Source organism: Hippichthys cyanospilos, chromosome 16 (assembly GCF_059441005.1).
Source record: "Hippichthys cyanospilos isolate Australia breed blue-spotted pipefish chromosome 16, RoL_Hcya_1.0, whole genome shotgun sequence".
Taxonomy (NCBI): domain Eukaryota; kingdom Metazoa; phylum Chordata; class Actinopteri; order Syngnathiformes; family Syngnathidae; genus Hippichthys; species Hippichthys cyanospilos.
Genome location: NC_142384.1, coordinates 13,918,430 through 13,935,164, shown reverse-complemented (window position 1 = coordinate 13,935,164; position 16,735 = coordinate 13,918,430). Strand labels below are relative to the sequence as shown.

The 16,735-nt window shown below is 40.4% G+C and overlaps 1 protein-coding gene and 1 long non-coding RNA gene across 2 annotated transcripts in view; one reads left to right on the top strand and one right to left on the bottom strand.

Moving 5' to 3' along the window:
* The window catches only part of LOC148410747 (uncharacterized), a 77,409-nt gene extending 63,794 nt beyond the window's left edge, over positions 1 to 13,615 (bottom strand). Inside the window, exon 1 of the long non-coding RNA XR_015868109.1 lies at positions 13,473 to 13,615. This is a non-coding gene — a long non-coding RNA (uncharacterized LOC148410747). The remainder of the gene's footprint in view (positions 1 to 13,472) is intronic.
* Positions 1 to 16,735, top strand: part of LOC148410746 (protein shisa-8) — a 59,807-nt gene that overhangs the window by 28,007 nt on the left and 15,065 nt on the right. The gene's annotated exons all lie outside the window — the stretch shown is intronic.

Genomic DNA, 16,735 nt, shown 5'->3' with positions numbered 1-16,735 from the left:
TTGTTATCAAAAAGGATTTGGATAGTCATATTACCTGTCTATCTTTGTTGCTTCTCCATTTGTGTAGAAATTACTGTTGCATAAAAGGCCAAATTGGATCAATCTTAAATCTCAAAAAACTGGTATGCTGGGTCACTGGTAGCACTTCGCAGTATAAACTGTTGTGCCAAGTCAAGCGTAGTTAAAAATAAAATTAAATAAATTAGATAAAAATGTATTAAGTCATCCTCATCGCAATCAGCCTTGACGCAGAAAATATCTTTTAAGGTGCTTTCATGCTCACAGGACACCGATGAACACAGACAAACATGTTTTATTTCCTCAAGTTTTAAGACCGGACCCAAATCCTCTAAGCATCCATTTCCCCTCTCTCTCCCGAGCTCATTTTGAGGCTGAGATATTTTTGATACTGCTTAAAAGATGAAGGAAGGGATGAAACCTGCAGGATGTAAAATTTGAGGAATGTTTGTGCGAGAGAACGGAGCGGGGGGGGGGGGGGGGGGGGGGACTAAAGTAGGGAAAGAAATAGGTCATGTGATGTTACAGTTGGGGAAACAAGACGGGGATGATGAAGCTAGCAAAATGAGTTTTAAAGAGGAGGGTCAAGCAGGAGAGGTGAAGAGAGACAAGCAAAGAGAGAGTAGATGGAAGAGCCGACATGCTGCTAGCTGCAAGGGGGACAGCTGGTCAGCTGCTGCCCCACTCTCCTCGAGTGGGGAGAGCTGCCCCCGGGATAGCCACCCTCTTCCACACACACGCACACACACACCTGCTCTCACATTTTTACGCTGCCCCATACTCACAGTCCATTGGCAGATGGTCGCATGCATACTTACAAACAAACCGCACCTAAGCTTGCATCACCTGAACACATCACAGTCGGATGTTAAAAAGCGCACGCACTTCTTTTACTGATGAAAAACAACCTTTGCGAGAGGTCAAAGAGTGCCTTTGCATCAAATGATTGTTAGGGCAGGGAAAATTGGAGAAAAAGTTGCTACAAAGTACGGGTAGAATAGTAAAGTGAGTCGGAGTAAGTGGAAGTGAGAAGGTGAGATTACTTAAATGACAAAGAAGCAATTGGAAGTTAAAAAAAGTACTAACTCTCATGGCTGAGCACATATTTCAGGAAATACATTTTATGAGCAAATTGTAAGTGAAAAATGTAATGATTTCAGCACCATGGACAGCGAACTTGTGAAAATGCAGTACACAGCTACAGCTTTACCATAATTAAACAACACTGTAAAATGGATTAAACGCTGCTAAATGACAAAATCCATTGCCAATTTATGTAACTATTAAAAAATGCTATCCATGAAAAATGAGAATAAACTAATTTGGGTTCATTTTTAGCTCGGGTTTGAACACCCCTGTGGTGATTTTTGCAGAGCGCTGAGTTTACAAAGTGCTCATTGCAGCACAGTTGCATTTGAGTGATCTACCCCCTGGGTGTACGGCAATTATGCAAAAGCGGAAGAGAAAACAAACAAACAAACAAAAAATCATATTGAAATCAGAGAAGTGTCAGTCTTGGACTGAACTGTTAAATTTCACAAAGTTTCAAATCTTATGTGAGTGACAGTGAGGTATTTACGTTCTTTGCAAAAAGAGAAAATTGTATTTGAGCAGGGATGACTGCTGAACTATGATTTACCAATTAAACAACATTTTTTTTTCTTTAATAACAAATCAAAGAAATAATGGGAATTTTATAGCGATTTGACATTCGTGAATGAATTGAGTCTTGGACAACGGAAAAGAGGTGTTTACCCCCCCAACCACCACTTATGAAGGAATTACGAAGTTCTACTCCTTTGCTTTCCGTAGCAAAAAGAAACCCAACGGCCTCCATCTGAGTGGGGCTCCCCATGTAATGTAATTATGTTTAAAAATTCTTGATGTCATCCAACACATTTATGAACATCTTATTGAAATCTCCAGTGTTTTTTTTTTCCTAATAACGATAAAAACATTACACACCGGGGTTTTAAGGAGACAAAAGTCCCACTGTAAAATGTAGATCGCGCACTTGCCGTTGTCGTTTCAGCGGTCATGCATGATTTGCGTGAGCACAATTTGCATGCAATCCCAGATATGAGAGGAAGTTAAAAGGTTAAAGATGGACCATGAGCAAAGAAGCAGATGAGCATGCATCTCCGTCAATGGACCAGGAGTGAGCCAGCAATGAGCGTGAACAGAAAATGTGTATCATGGGATCCCGCAGCGCTGCCGTTAAGTGAAAAGACGTAGGGGGCTGTTGTGTGTTAAAGCATCAGTGTGTTTGTTTACATCTGTGCGCCCTTGAATACCATGGAGTGTCATCAGAGTGCCACATGGGGCCAGTGCCAATTATATCCTCTGTGAGCTTGTCAATGACACCCCACCGCAGAGACAGCTTGAGTCACAGAGGGATGACAGTCAAACCCAGCTCGGATATGTCGGGAATGATTTCTGTACGTATGTTTGCGAGCGTGAAGTCCAATCAAGCACGAAAGCCGGTGTGATCTTGCACCGGGTCGGCAATTTAGCTTGATGGCTTCTTACAATGCTTTTATTTAGAAACAGAGAATGAGAGGGTGTTACTACCATTTATGTGACTATAAACAACTAGAAGCCACCGTGAAAGTGTGTTTTGGCCAATGCTGACAGCTTAAGGGTGCTTCGGTGTTAATGGCACAGAAATGTAGAAATCTGCAACTTCCACGCGTTTGCATGCATTTTTAAGTAGCGCACTGCAGATCGAGGGGATCATTTGCATGTGCTGAGGATAAACAGCGGAGCCAGAGCTATTAAAGTGATGGAGAAAGTTACAGATAGGAATGATTTTCGATCTGACAAGCTCTGCTGCAACGTAGTATACCGAGCAGCATTGTGGAAGACACAAAAGGCCATGTAGAATTGTGAATACCTGCAGGATATTTACATGTAAACGCTCACTACTGGGGCTGAACAATTTTTAGAAAAAATATTGTCATTTGCCTGACAGATATAGCGATTAATTCATTATTTTTATTTTTCAAATCAACGTTTAGTGTACGAATCAATCATTTGTCAGCGTGGAGGAGACAATCCGCACTAGCTTGTTGAGTTTGCTGCTCACGGACTTAAATATGACACTGTGCGTGAAGTCTGTGCTGTTGTGGCGCAAGCTAGCCTTACCCAGTAGCTGCAGAAAGAAATTACTCCCATTTTGTATTTATTTAGTTTATTGAGTTGGAATTACCTAGATTCATGAATTTATTGGTCACAACGTGTGACCTAAGTCTCAACAATGGCTTTCCTGGCCTTTTTTTGTTTGTTTGTTTTTTGTTTTGTTTTTTGCAACAGCTTAATGTGAGATGAGTTGCGATAGCTGTGTAGCACATAATCCAATGGGGATATAATAATGGCTAAATAAGGAGTAAATGACAATTGTGATCCCCACTGCATCACTGGCTTTATTTTCTTTGCCCTCTCGACTCCCTCTCATTAACAGGCCTTCATCATTCCTGTACTTTAGTTTCTTCCTCGCGGGCATGGTCTGCTCTTTTTCTGGCATGGCTATGTCCTCGTCGCTCCGAACTCTCCTTTCCTCTTTCGTTAATCATCTGACGGAGACCGAGCTGTCTGATCCCCCCACTCTGACCGAACACTTAGGTAAGCCAGAAATGATCACACAGCTACAATGAATGGATCTGATGACTCGCTCCGAGTGAAAGGGACTTCAAAGACAACTTCTATAGTTATTGGGACAGCACCTCCAAGCAATAACCTCATGGCGTACAGCAGTAAAGCCAAAAGACAATGGATTCTATTTTTGTAGACCAGGCATGTGGAAATGCAGCGTCCTATCCGGATTTTCATTTGTGCGCAAGATTGTCAACCTCATTTAAAGAGATTGAGGGGAGACTATGATTGCAGATGAATTAAGTCAGTTATTTTCCACACCCACAAATGCGCAAACCACCCTTTTGGACAAATGTTCTGGCTTGAACACTGCAAAATTATCGACACAGATTTATACCAGACTTGAACCAGTCACAAAAATTGAGATAAGTCCAATTTACCCCGCTTTTACAAGAATTACATTTCCCTGTCGTGATTAACTTTTTGTATGATCTACTTTTGAAATCTCATGAGAACACAATGAGACGCAAGCAAAGGCACGCTGTCATTTCTGTCACCATTTTCCATTCATTAGTCTCATTTATATTCTTTACGTATATGAGATAAAGTTTGCAAGTTGGATGGTGGGTGGATCAAACGAGCAACGCTCATGTTGCCACATACAAACAAATTCTAAATTTGGGTTTTGTCAGAGGGTAACAGATAAGACAAACAGTGAAATAAAAATGAATGTTACCTGCAGCGTTGCAGTTTAAAAATCCGCAGTGTTCGACGTGTTGGATGTGGAGTGAAAATACGTTGTAGTGTGTGTGTGTGTGAATGTTAGAGCACGGATTAACTATTTTCCTCACTCATGTCAAGGACACCAGAACCCCAATCTACCACCCCACCCATCATCCATCATAGACAGAGCCGTCTCCCGCCTCCTGCACACGTACCCCCTCTAACAGCCATGATATAAAGTGGACAATTGAAGCTCAATAAAGACAAATGACAGCATAGGGGACACATTTGCCATCAGCTGTCCTCATATATCGTGTTTGTCTGCGCCTCGTCTTATACTGCGCGTGCTATAGGAGAATTTGGTGTATCTCACCTCCTACACTAGTGTCAGTCCTGAGGTCCACCATCATATGAAGATTTATATATTCCTGCACGTTTGACCTTGATGAATGAGTGACATGCATGCAGCAGCGCTTAGCTCCAGTGTGAAAGGTTGCAAGGGAGACACAGATTCAAGATTATCTCAAACACTTGGACAATCCTCTCATACATATACAGAAAGGCTTTAAGATACATACACTGCTATTGTTTCACCCACTCACACTATACTGAAATGCTTGGACACACTATTGACACACTATTAGACAATCTACTTAATCACTTATACACACAAAGGCTTTACATTGTCTAGTGCAGTAGTCGCACTTGGTTTTGCACTGCAATGGATTTGGCCTCACAGTTCATTCAGGGAGGCACAGAATGACTCAGAATATTCTTCGTGTTCAGTGATTTCATGTCTGTTAAAAAAAGGGGCTTATTTCAAATGGGTTCTACTTGCACACTACTGAAATGCTGTTTTACTAACTACTAAAAGGCTCATGCACATTATTTAAAAACTTACCCTTTCTACTGTAATGCTGTCATCCAATAGAAATTTTGGAAATTTTGCTCGGACACACTAATGAAATTCTCTCACATAGTCTACTGAATCACTCTCAAATACGCTAGTGAAACACTGTCCTATTCACAAATGAAATACTCTCAGTCTCATAAATGCAACTGAAGCACTAAAATAATAATATTAATAGTCTCTCATATTACTAAAATATTTTAATTCAAGCACCACTGAAAGGCTCTAATGCACACTTCTGTACAGTTCTTCAGTACACGTAAAAGATCTTACTGAAACACTCTCATATTCATTACAAATGTTCTTGTGCACACTACTGAAAGAGCCCATTTCAGGATATTAAACAAGCATAACGTGTAAGAAGATTTTAGTTGTAGGTGAGAGAGCATTTTGGGAGAGTATGTGAGAGCATTTCAGTAGTAGGTAATCCTGAATGATGTCCCTGCCATGCTGCAAGTGCAGGCAGGTGATCCGTGTCAAGGCCGAGACAGCATTTAAAGGGGGGAGTATTGTGCGGACACCGATATGAGCTGCCGAGTGGTGCAGCATGTGGCGATACATTAAAATGCCAGGATTATCCTCAGCTGCTGTAGGCCTACTGATAGTGGGAATGTTAGGGAAGGCAAGGGCGGGATCGTTCTCCATTTTGGCATCATTATCAAGCCATAATGAGCCATAACCCCGCTCATTGAAGACTCAACGACTTTCTGCTTAATGCGTCAGACCAAGGGTGGCGCATTTGCTGACTTGCAGGAAAGCGGGATGATGAAGAGGGAAGACAAGCACATTAAGGGGAATTCCAATAAAAAGTGCTTTTACAAGTAAAGAAAAAATAGCTTAAGGATTATACTGTGCCTCCATTTCCCTAGGCTAAAATGAACGGAGAAAAAACACGCTAATGGCAAAGTATTTTAAATTATGGAGGAGTCCGAAAAGTGATTTCATTGTTTTCTTCTATGTTTGAAAAATATGTTTTCGGTATTATAGTGTTGGCCCTAAATTTTGTGTCAATATTTCTGACCATTTATTGGTAAAGGGTTAGAAAAAAAAAAAGAAAAGAATATGGCAAGAATAGGCAGCTTTTTAAAAAAGTCTTTATAGGTACACTAGAACAAAAAAACACTTGAATTTTATCCTCATATCAGTGAATGACATTTCAATTTGTTTTCAGTCATATATTATTTGGCTTAGTCGAGGTGCCGTGAAGCATCGACCACTTACTGGTGAGTAAATGGTATTAGGAACAACAACGGTGCCAGCTTTTCCCAGCTCATGATTAAATGAGCTCACTAGAAATGCCAATAACACAACACGCCACCATATGCCTTTAATAACCTTGTCTCCTTGTGTTTGGGAAAGGCAATCTGAAACTGATATGCTCAGCACTGACGTCGGCAACCTCAGTATGGAACCATCACATTTGACTGTCTGTATTTTTGTTGTCTTCTAAACATGAACTGTATGTAAACTCAACTTCTAAAAATTAATCATGTCTGGCCTCATTCGGGCTCTTACAGGCAACGTTCCCCGGTCTTCGCCTCTCAAAACATTAAATGTAAACTGAAATATGATTTCAGGCTGGCTTATGAAGAAACATCTCAATTGCCCTAAACATTGAGAAAGCGTTTAAGCGCAAGGATCGAGAATAAACCACTTGCTAGTTGATGATATGGTTGAGAAAATATTTGCAGGCTTAAATATTCCTTTGCAGGTGAACCTCATTTTGTGGTTGTGGAACAAGAAACCACAATCCTCACGCACGTACGCACCGTATGGACGCACGTGACGCAAACCTACAACCGCTCCCTCTCGATTCCGTATCTGTCAGGCACACGTCCAACGCGACATCACATCAAATCATCTCAGCGAGCGTGTTTAACCTAATCACACTCGGCCATGCGTGAACCTCAGATGGGGGAGTCAGGTCTGTTATGACAGCCGATGTGCTGTGTGACAGCCACGGGCTTTCGAGAGCACCGACCGCCAGGCTGCTTTTTAATACACCCGCGTTGAACTGTACGCAAAATGCAAGACCTACGCACGGCGGGGACTGGGATGTGGGTCGGCGCGGGGAGCCAAGACTTTGAGGCAGACAGAGTGACTAATTGTCTTTCATTTCCATAGTAGTAAATCGTAAGCGCAGTGGGATGCAGACCCCCTGGATCCAATCAGATTTGCCGTTTGAAAGCTCTTGGGAGAATATCATGTGTTCCGCTGTCGCGCGAGCTTGAGATGATCAAGCGTGTAAAATAAAAATCAAACTCAAGGCCGTAAATGTGAATACAGTAGCTGTTGTACATTGAATTTAGAGTTCGTGACAGGTATTGTCACAGGTATTCCACAGGGTTCAATCCTAGGTCTAATTCTGTTTAGTTTTTATTTAAATGACTTAATGTCTGTGTGCCTAGGCTGTGAGGTCCTTATGTATGCTGATGAGACTGATTTCTGTATTGTTGTAATCACTATGTTACTATAAGACAAGAATTCTCGTCCATGGCACTGAAAGAGTTAGTAGCTCAATTACAAAGTTACCCATCCAACGCTGTTGCCATGGTAAAACAAAAATCACACAGAGAACTTGACATTTTCTTTTATGGACAGAAAAATATGAATTTTGATGGTCTGAGCCACATGACTGCTTCCTGTGTCAAGCATCTGATAAATGTATAGAATCTAATACAATCTTTTCAAGGATAATGCTGTGATTACTTTCTATGATAGTCTCTATAGTAGTTTTAGGTGGTGAATTCCACTCTAAAGGAGGCTAGTTACATTTTCTATGCCCAGGAAGATCATAAATATATATATTAAAAAGAAAAGTAGCTCACTAAAGATTTACAGCACTTGGTTGTTTAATTTCACACCTGAAAGCTGGGGACGCACAGAGACCCAAATATTTGTATCCATGCAATTAAAATGTCAAGTTTAATATGTTCCCTTATATAATAGGACCATGTTTTATGTGCATCGGGGACTTCTGTAGTAGCAGCTAGTGAATGTAAATAGTAAAGAAAATAATGTGCAGAGGATAAGGCAGCACTCTGAGGCATGGAGGGCTTTGAAAACGTAACGGGAACAAGGGTGTGATTCTTAAGAATGAGATGACAAGAGAAAAGATAAATGCTAAAAGAAGGCAATAATCACACAGACAGAGCAGAGAGTGGAGCCCTTTTCTCTGGTGACACCGCTCTATTGATCTTTGCTTGTTTCTTGGAGAGTTTCTGCGAGATCAGTGCGAGTGCTGACACAGCCATCACAATGCATTATGGGGGATCAAAGAGAGGCCAGCATCGGCCAACGCGCAGGAACTTGATGCCCGAGAGAATAGAGTAAGAAGGGAGGCAAGAAAAAAATGGGACAAGGACTAACAGAGGCGCCCAATGAAACACTTGCTAAACAAGATTTTCAATCACAGCCAGTCACTAGCTGTGGTGGCTCCATCTCTGAGGACACAGGTGGATGCGTGAAGGAACAAAAGATGGGCAGAAACGAAGCCGTGGAAGGGATAGGGGAAAAGAATGAGAATTGGAATGCTAAAAATAAGGAGTTAGATGTGTGAAGTGTGCATGATTATGCACTTACAGGCATATGTTTGGGCATGTAAGGTGTGTGAGTAAGACAGATGGAGGCAAGGGGGTGACAATGAGGTGAGAAGCTTTGTGGGAAATGAAGTGAAACACGAAAGTGAAAGTGAGAAGGATGACACGGGCACACTGCATGGAAGACGTCTGTCGGGAGAGAAATTTGTTTAATTGGTTTAACAGCGAGAGAGAGACAGACAGACACAGAGCAAGAAAGAGAGAGAGAGAGAGAGAGAGAGAGAGAGAGAGAGAGAGAGAGAGAGAGAGAGAGAGAGAGAGAGCGAAATGTCACTGGACAGCTTCCATGTGCTGGCTGCAGAGCTACAGAAATGTCAAGCATGGAGAAAGCGCTGACGTCTTTCACACAGTGTGCATGCGTACATTGCTTGCGTGCGTGTCACGAGGTCATTTTCTTGTGAATCTCGAGGCAGGCACAAAAAAGGTACTGTAAAAGATTGCCTATAAAGGTTGCAAAATGTTGAAGTGAGACATGATTCAGGTTGTATTTGACGAAAGTTTGAAGGGGAGGTCAAGTAAAAAATGTGTTTACAATAATACTTTGCAGTACGTTCTGTGCCGCCCCACTGAACATGATATTTTTAATAATAATGATTTCATCTCAGTGACGGCCATTTTGCCACTTGCTGCTGACTGGAAATGACTTAACATTTCACGGCTTACTCCTCACATGGCAAGCATGTACTTCCGTCATCCGCCATCTTGTTTGTTTATGGTCAAAAACGGAGTTGTGAGTTTCATTTTTTCAGATGACAAATTAGTATGAAAAGGGAAAAAAAACTACACTACAAAAGAAACGTACAGAAAATGGGGTTTCAAAAAGATACGTGCTGGAAAACAATGGCAACATTGTTTGGAACCGAGTTTAAAGGTTGACAAATTGCAGGTTTCCAATAATGCCTCATCTACAAGTCTAAGTATTGGCGCCCTGGTGTTGGACAGGAAATTTTGACATGTTAAATAAGGAGCGGCACAGGTGCAGCTGATCCCTTAAATAATGGCTCATCTCTCTCTTTATGCGTCCCCCAAAGCTGCAAGTGTCATTCAGTGATTTATTAGCAAGCGCGCCAGTCCTTCTTGTTCCTAATGTTCAAAGTCGCTAGAGAAAGCTGCCATCATAAATGTGAATAATTACACAAGGGCTATCTTTTATGATGATTACATTTTACAATTTGTACTCCTAAGGTAACGCTTCATATTATCGAATGACCTCACAATGAGTTATTTGTCCCAAGACAAATTGAGTTGTTGGGATAGCAATACAAATCATTTCCTTATTTTCTTTAAAGGAAATTTAGTAAATGACTATTCCCGATTGATTACAATTGCACTTTTTATACATTATACTGCTGAATTGTGGAAACATAGTGAGTTAATTCATGTGGCACAAATACAATTCTAAAGAGAATGCCATGTTAGAATTGTGAGGAGTCATTGAACATATACAGTGGTAAAGATTTTTTTTTTTTTTTTTTTTTGGTTGAATACCACTTTAAAATGTTTTAAAAATATCATCGAATTAATATATGAGTCCATATGGGGTGAGTTTAATGCAACATGCTTGCCGTATTAAGTGTAATTGCACATCAATTACAGTAGGTAGCAGTGGCGCTCATTTATTTTTCTTTTTATATTGGGCAAATTTGATATATTCTGCTAAAGAGTACAAATCAATGATAGTAACGGTAGTCTTTGTTTGGAGATGCTTATTTCTGCAATCGTATACAGATATGTAGTCCGTATTTTCAGATTTTATAGAAAAATGATACCATTTATAGCTTGATTAAAAGCTGGGTGAGCGCAAAGTGTTTTTTTTTCTTACTGGGGGTGTAAAAGAAAAATTCCACTCTCGTTTTAAGGAACAATATAAACAGAATTCAACATAAATTAGGTTGAACTCCACATTCCAAAGAAAAGGGTTAATACAGTGTAATATTATTAGCAAGGTATGAACTGCTGTTTGAATTCTTCAAAATGAGAGTAATACATATTTTAGATAGCTGAATTATTTTTGGAAAAATGATAGTGAATGAAGACAGGGGACATGTAATTATCTTGCCAGACGTCATCTCATTTTCATCCTTCTCTGTTTTGTAAGGGCCGCATTGTGACAGAATTCGCAGACCACCTTCCGGTAGGAGGGAGAAAAGGATAATAGAGGACGAAAAATCGATTGGCATCAACATATATATGCATGTGGACATTTATTTATAGGTAGCGTATTAGACAACAAGATGCTACATGATGTGAGTTGTTTTAACGAGAGCTGAAGGAAAAAGTGACGAGGGCAAACATGACAAAGAGAGCAGGTGCTTCTAAGGCAGCAGCTGAAACGTTCACAATATTTTGTCAATTTCTCTCACCCTCCTGTCACATTCTTCTTTCTAAGCCATCTGCTGCCTTTCACGTTATTGTTATTTCGGCACCATTCCTCTCAAAAACCTCCCGCCATCTCCTTTTTGAGCTTCCTCCCTTTTGCCCATTCCCTCTCGAGCTACGCCGCAGTCAATGTGAAATCCGAGGTAACGCATCCAAGCGCTAAGTCCAAATTCCTAGATGGCCTTTGCGGCACTAAAACAGACGAGCGTGTTAATAAGGTATCCGTCACAAGACGGAAGCACAAATATGGGGGCTGGAAGGTGGTAGCAGGGGCTGGGAGATGATTTGAAGGTCAAACATATCTCGCCCACACAGTGTGTGTGTGTCAAGCATAAATCTCTGTTAGACATGGTGGGTGGGCACGCCGGCAGGAGATTTATACTTGAAAACATGAAGCGGAGCTCTTGATCCAAAAAAGGGGACAGAGGTAAAGAGGATGAGTGGGTGTTTTTGTGAATGACTGATTCTTGTGTGGTGACCAAGTGTTTAGCACAATAATAAAAAAATCAGCATATCATTGACACCTATAAAATGAAAATGCAGTCGGAGGAAAAAAAAAAAACACTATTTTTTCCAATTTATGAAAATTAATCAGCCGATTCATTGGTAATCAGGATGTCCCGATCCAATATTGATATTGGTGTGATCGTGTGATCATATAATTTGACACTAAGCACTGTGTTTGACTATTGTTTTTTTTTGTTTGAATGTCATTGTAAGTAATAAGGCAGCACATAGGCTGTAACATTGTTATCATATCAGAAATGAAAAAAGCTTGAGAGAACAATGGTAATCTGTATATTTTTTCTGTCAAAAATTGTTATCTGCCAAAGAATAAAAAAATCGGTGGGGCCATATAATTCCGCGCTACTAATGAGTCATATCCGATTGTTTTGGCAAACGTGACATTCAATTTCTGTCAGAAAATTGAAGGTCAACCTTCATCCTGCAACACGGTTTTTTTTCATCCCGTTACAAGTCCCATTGCAAATGTTTACAAGTAAACAGCATTTCACCTGATTTAGCAGTAACAGGCTGATAAAAAAAAAAACAGCCATTACTATTATTAATTGTCTAATGTTTAATTTCCAGAGCGTGAATGGGTATTTTCCCCGACGACGCCCGCATTTAATATTCACGCTCAGTGGTGCCAAGTGTTGTTATGGGAGACCGCGGTGGGGTTTATGGGCCTTCGTAAAGTCAGCCAGCTGAGCCACTGCGGTTCATCCCAAGAATATGGATGAGATCATTTCTACTCAGACACACACTCAAGGCAAGTCTGGGTGGTTGAGAAAGTTACAAATGCCTCGCCTCCGCAATAGAGGACACTCCAAACGTGACACAATGGCTCTTTGATGTGAGTTTGTATCTCAGTGTGTTAGTTGACTTCTTAAGAAGCTATCTAGTGTACGTGGAGCATCCCACTAATAGTAGATCACTTCACAACTCTCTCTCTCTCTCTCACACACACGCACTGTATTGCGCCGCTGTCATTGAGCATTACAGATCAAATTACATTCTACGAGACTGCCCCCCACATCAAAACTCTTCAGACACTGAAGAAAGGTAATTGTGTAAGTCAAAGCCTATAACATGCACATCTATTCACATTTTTCACTTTTTGTCTCCGTGTGACCCTTATCCTTAGTCATTGCTCTATTTTTCACCTAATAGCTTCTTTATTGCAATCCATTGGCTGGATCAAAAGGTCCTTTCTGCCATTTTTTTATGGGAAATGAAATAACCTTTTGTCTTGTCTGAAGGGATTCATATATAGGTCCCTGCTTGTTGCTTAATTTTGCAAAAAGTGTGTGTGTGAGTTATTAAGTGACCAAAATAAGGACATGCATATAAAAGACTTCCCACGATAAAAAGCGTGATGGGTGGCAATAAAAAAAGTTTACACATTGCCCATGTCATCATCAATGAACTCACTAATGAAACACTTGATTGGTCTTGGATGACTAATCACAGCGTTTCAGTTTTATTAAAGAAGCATTTATTAAAAGGGAAATGTTCTTGTGTTAAAACTGCTGGCCAGATTTTAATTCAGCTGCACTTCACTAAGCAATGCTCCTTTAATAACATACCAGCATGATTCAAAGAAAACATCAAGCTTCTACAAAATAGCAGCGTTAGCAAAACTAAACTAGCATTGGCACTATAAACAAGCCAAGGTTAGCTATAGCTGCTACATTGGTAGCAAGACTTATTTGTAATTGAAAATTCTCAAAAAGCTGTCATGAACTTACTGGTCAAGTAGAAATGTATCCGATTCCAAATTGGTCCTGAATCTTCTCAGCTGCATGAGGTCCCTTCACCTCTCAAAGGTAACTCCTACGTTGGCCATTGTTTTCCAGAGATGGAGATTTCCGCACAGCTCCAGCAGTGCAAGGTTACCATCTGCAAGTGCAAGAAAACATACATGATTGTTAGCCATGTTTTCTGTCACCTTGGTTGGTTTTCCAGCAACACGGTGCTTTCTAACACATCAAATGGGAGATCATTTTACTCATGTGCCACTGCATACCATTCAATGTATACTGTATGTATAATAGAAGATGACAATCGAGAGCTCTACCAATTCCCACCAGTTCACTTTAAAAAGACATTTAAAATCTATACGGACTCACAGAGTCAGCACATCTATAATGCATCAACGGCAAATATTCCAACCTGCTCAGTGTAGTGTAAAATATGATAGATCACATTATGCTATAAATATGTGGATCCGAACCAAAATTCGTCACAGTAAAAAGGAAAAAAAAAAAAAAGTCATCTGAAGGAGAGTAGATGCTCAACAAGCTGGACTTGAGGAAACCTCAAGCTTAAGGGATGAAGCCATTGAGTGGGATTGATATATGTGAGTGTAATGTGAAAAGCTCCAGGGTCTGCTTGGCCCTTGTGATGAAAGGACACGTTCAAAGCTCAGATTAGCTCAATAATTCATCACTTCACCAGCACTGGGGGAATTGCCGCTATAGTGTGACTTTCGAGCACAGATGCATCATCATTGGTTATTATCAATTCATTAGCTCCAAAGGTAGAGGGGCAGTTGGGTACACAGGTGTCTATAGGGGAAATGTTTCATCCCAGAATTTCCGTTCAGGTGAAAAAGGGCATTGGTGAATCTGTAAGCAATTTTAGAGATAAAACGCATAATTGTTTTGCAGATTGAAGTGACGGATGCCTTGCTAATCAGAAATCTGAAGCCATTGTACTTGCTGACAAATTAATTGGGGCAAATGAGGCTTATGAATTTTGGAACTAAATAGAGTCTTGTTGCATAACGGGTTTTTTCTCCCCCCTCCACACCAAATTTCTGCAGCTGTTATGGGGAGCTGGAAATGATTATACAACGCTGCACAGACACACTCGCACAGACGGTACATCTGACACTCGCATAACATTACAAGAATATCTACATGCTTTAAAATATTGCAAATTATGGTAGATCATCTAGAAAAAAATATTCTGAGAGAATTAATGACACTAATACATTTGAAAGAGACTTGAAGGAATTTAGATGCCTGTCACGCTCAAAGCTCAGAGGAAATAACGATCAAGAATTAATTCACACACTGCATAAAATCGTGTCGGTGTTAGAGTAATTATATATATATATATATAAGTTATTTGGTTATTTGTTTTTTGCAACGTGTATATTTGGTAGAAATTGATATTTCTCCTGCAGCTGAAAAAGTAGGCGCTGCGACCTGACCAAATGGTGGAACAGCATGCGGTTGGTGTTGATGTTCCTAGGAAAGAAGATTGCAACATGGACTCGTACCTACATCCTCCACTATCACAAACTGATTGTTATGTTGTTGCCATATGTCTCCCCTAACCCTTCAGGGCCGCAATGGCTTTGTAATTAGGGCCAACCTAAATGAATAAAAGAGGGGTAGACAGGAAGAGTATTTAGACCAGTAGGACATCTGTGAGGATACACATCTCTGTCCACTCTCCTTGCGAGTAAAAAGACCAAGCCCATTGTCTTCCTTTATGTGTGTAGTTTAATAAATGTTCTAGGTTGCCTGAACGTGAAAATTGGAACAATCCACATCTATGACACTATGCAACTGTATCGACTCACAACTTACTTAACTTCCCAATATTTAAAATAATGCCCAGAAAGACGACTGTATTTACATTTAAATAAACGTGAATCCATAAGTCACTACCTAAATATAGCCAAAGCAAAAAAAAGAAAAAAAATATTAAGAGCAAGCAGTTTATTTTTTTTAAGCAGTTTACTGTGATTATGTTCCATCATATTCACATTTTTCACTGGGCCACACAATACAAGACTTTAACAAAAAGCCTATGCCATGTTCCACCTGCTTACCCCATGCGGCCTTGAGTTGATTGCCCCTCTTTTCACTCCTTATGTAGCTGAATTGTGGACCGTTGGAATATGCAAACTGCTGACTGGACAAGAAGCCAAAGTTATTGCCCTCTGTAATGGGGTTTCAAGCCCTCAGTTACTTTATACTGTGTGCTCACAGTGAAGGAATGAAGCAAAGGAGGGAAAACTATTGGAATAGGCAGACCAAATTGACTATTAGCTCAATTTGACGCATTCAAACTGTGCAAATGGGACAAAAGCATGAATAGGAGGATGTAGTCATAATAACGGAATTATAGTTCTTATCCAGGAGCAAGGCAAGAAAAAGACAGGGTGAATAAGTAATGCATCATTGTGAAAGGTAAACTCAGGTTTCTACAGGTCCCAAGTTCAGCTTTTAAATTACGCAAGTTCCTCCGTCTTTCACTTGAGGCAATGTTGCCTGAGCATAAACACGGGAGAAATATTGCATCGCAGCAGGACTCTCTAATTTGTTTGCCCCTAAAGAACTTTTAACTAACATTCAGTCAACTTCCTCAGACAAAAAAAAAAAGTTACACAAAATACAACAGCAAAAACAAGTTTGTTAAACTGGATATGCTACCAGTTTGGGTGGCTTGTCGCAAGGATTAAAAACAAAAATTGCTTAGTGCTGGTGATAGTTTCTTTTTTGTTTTGTTTATATTTTTAGATATAGCTCATGGCTGTCATCTGCCTACATCTGGTACCACCAAAAGGCTTGATTGCATGTCTGAGGCTTTCATAATCTCTCAGGAAAAGGAAGTGCATATTCATTTCCATTACATTTTGCATACATTTTGGCGCTTGATTCATTATTCAAATAGGCCATTAATCCTTCCTTCCATCCATTTTCTGTGCTGCATGGTTGCATAGCGCTACAGTCTATCCCAGTTGACAGTGGGTCAGAGGTGGAGGTACACCCAGGACAGATCACGGATCACGATAACATCTGCAAGCAACAAAGTCCAATTAACCTAATGTGCATGTCTGTGGGAGGAAGCCGGAGCATCCATGGGGAACCCCAGCAATAAAAGCAGAAGGTTTTGGGAACATGGAAACTGGCCAGGAGGTTGAAACCCGGAGCCTGGTTGTTGTGAGGTGACCTTTGTAACTAACGAGTTAAACTCATTAAGTCAGTAGCGTGCC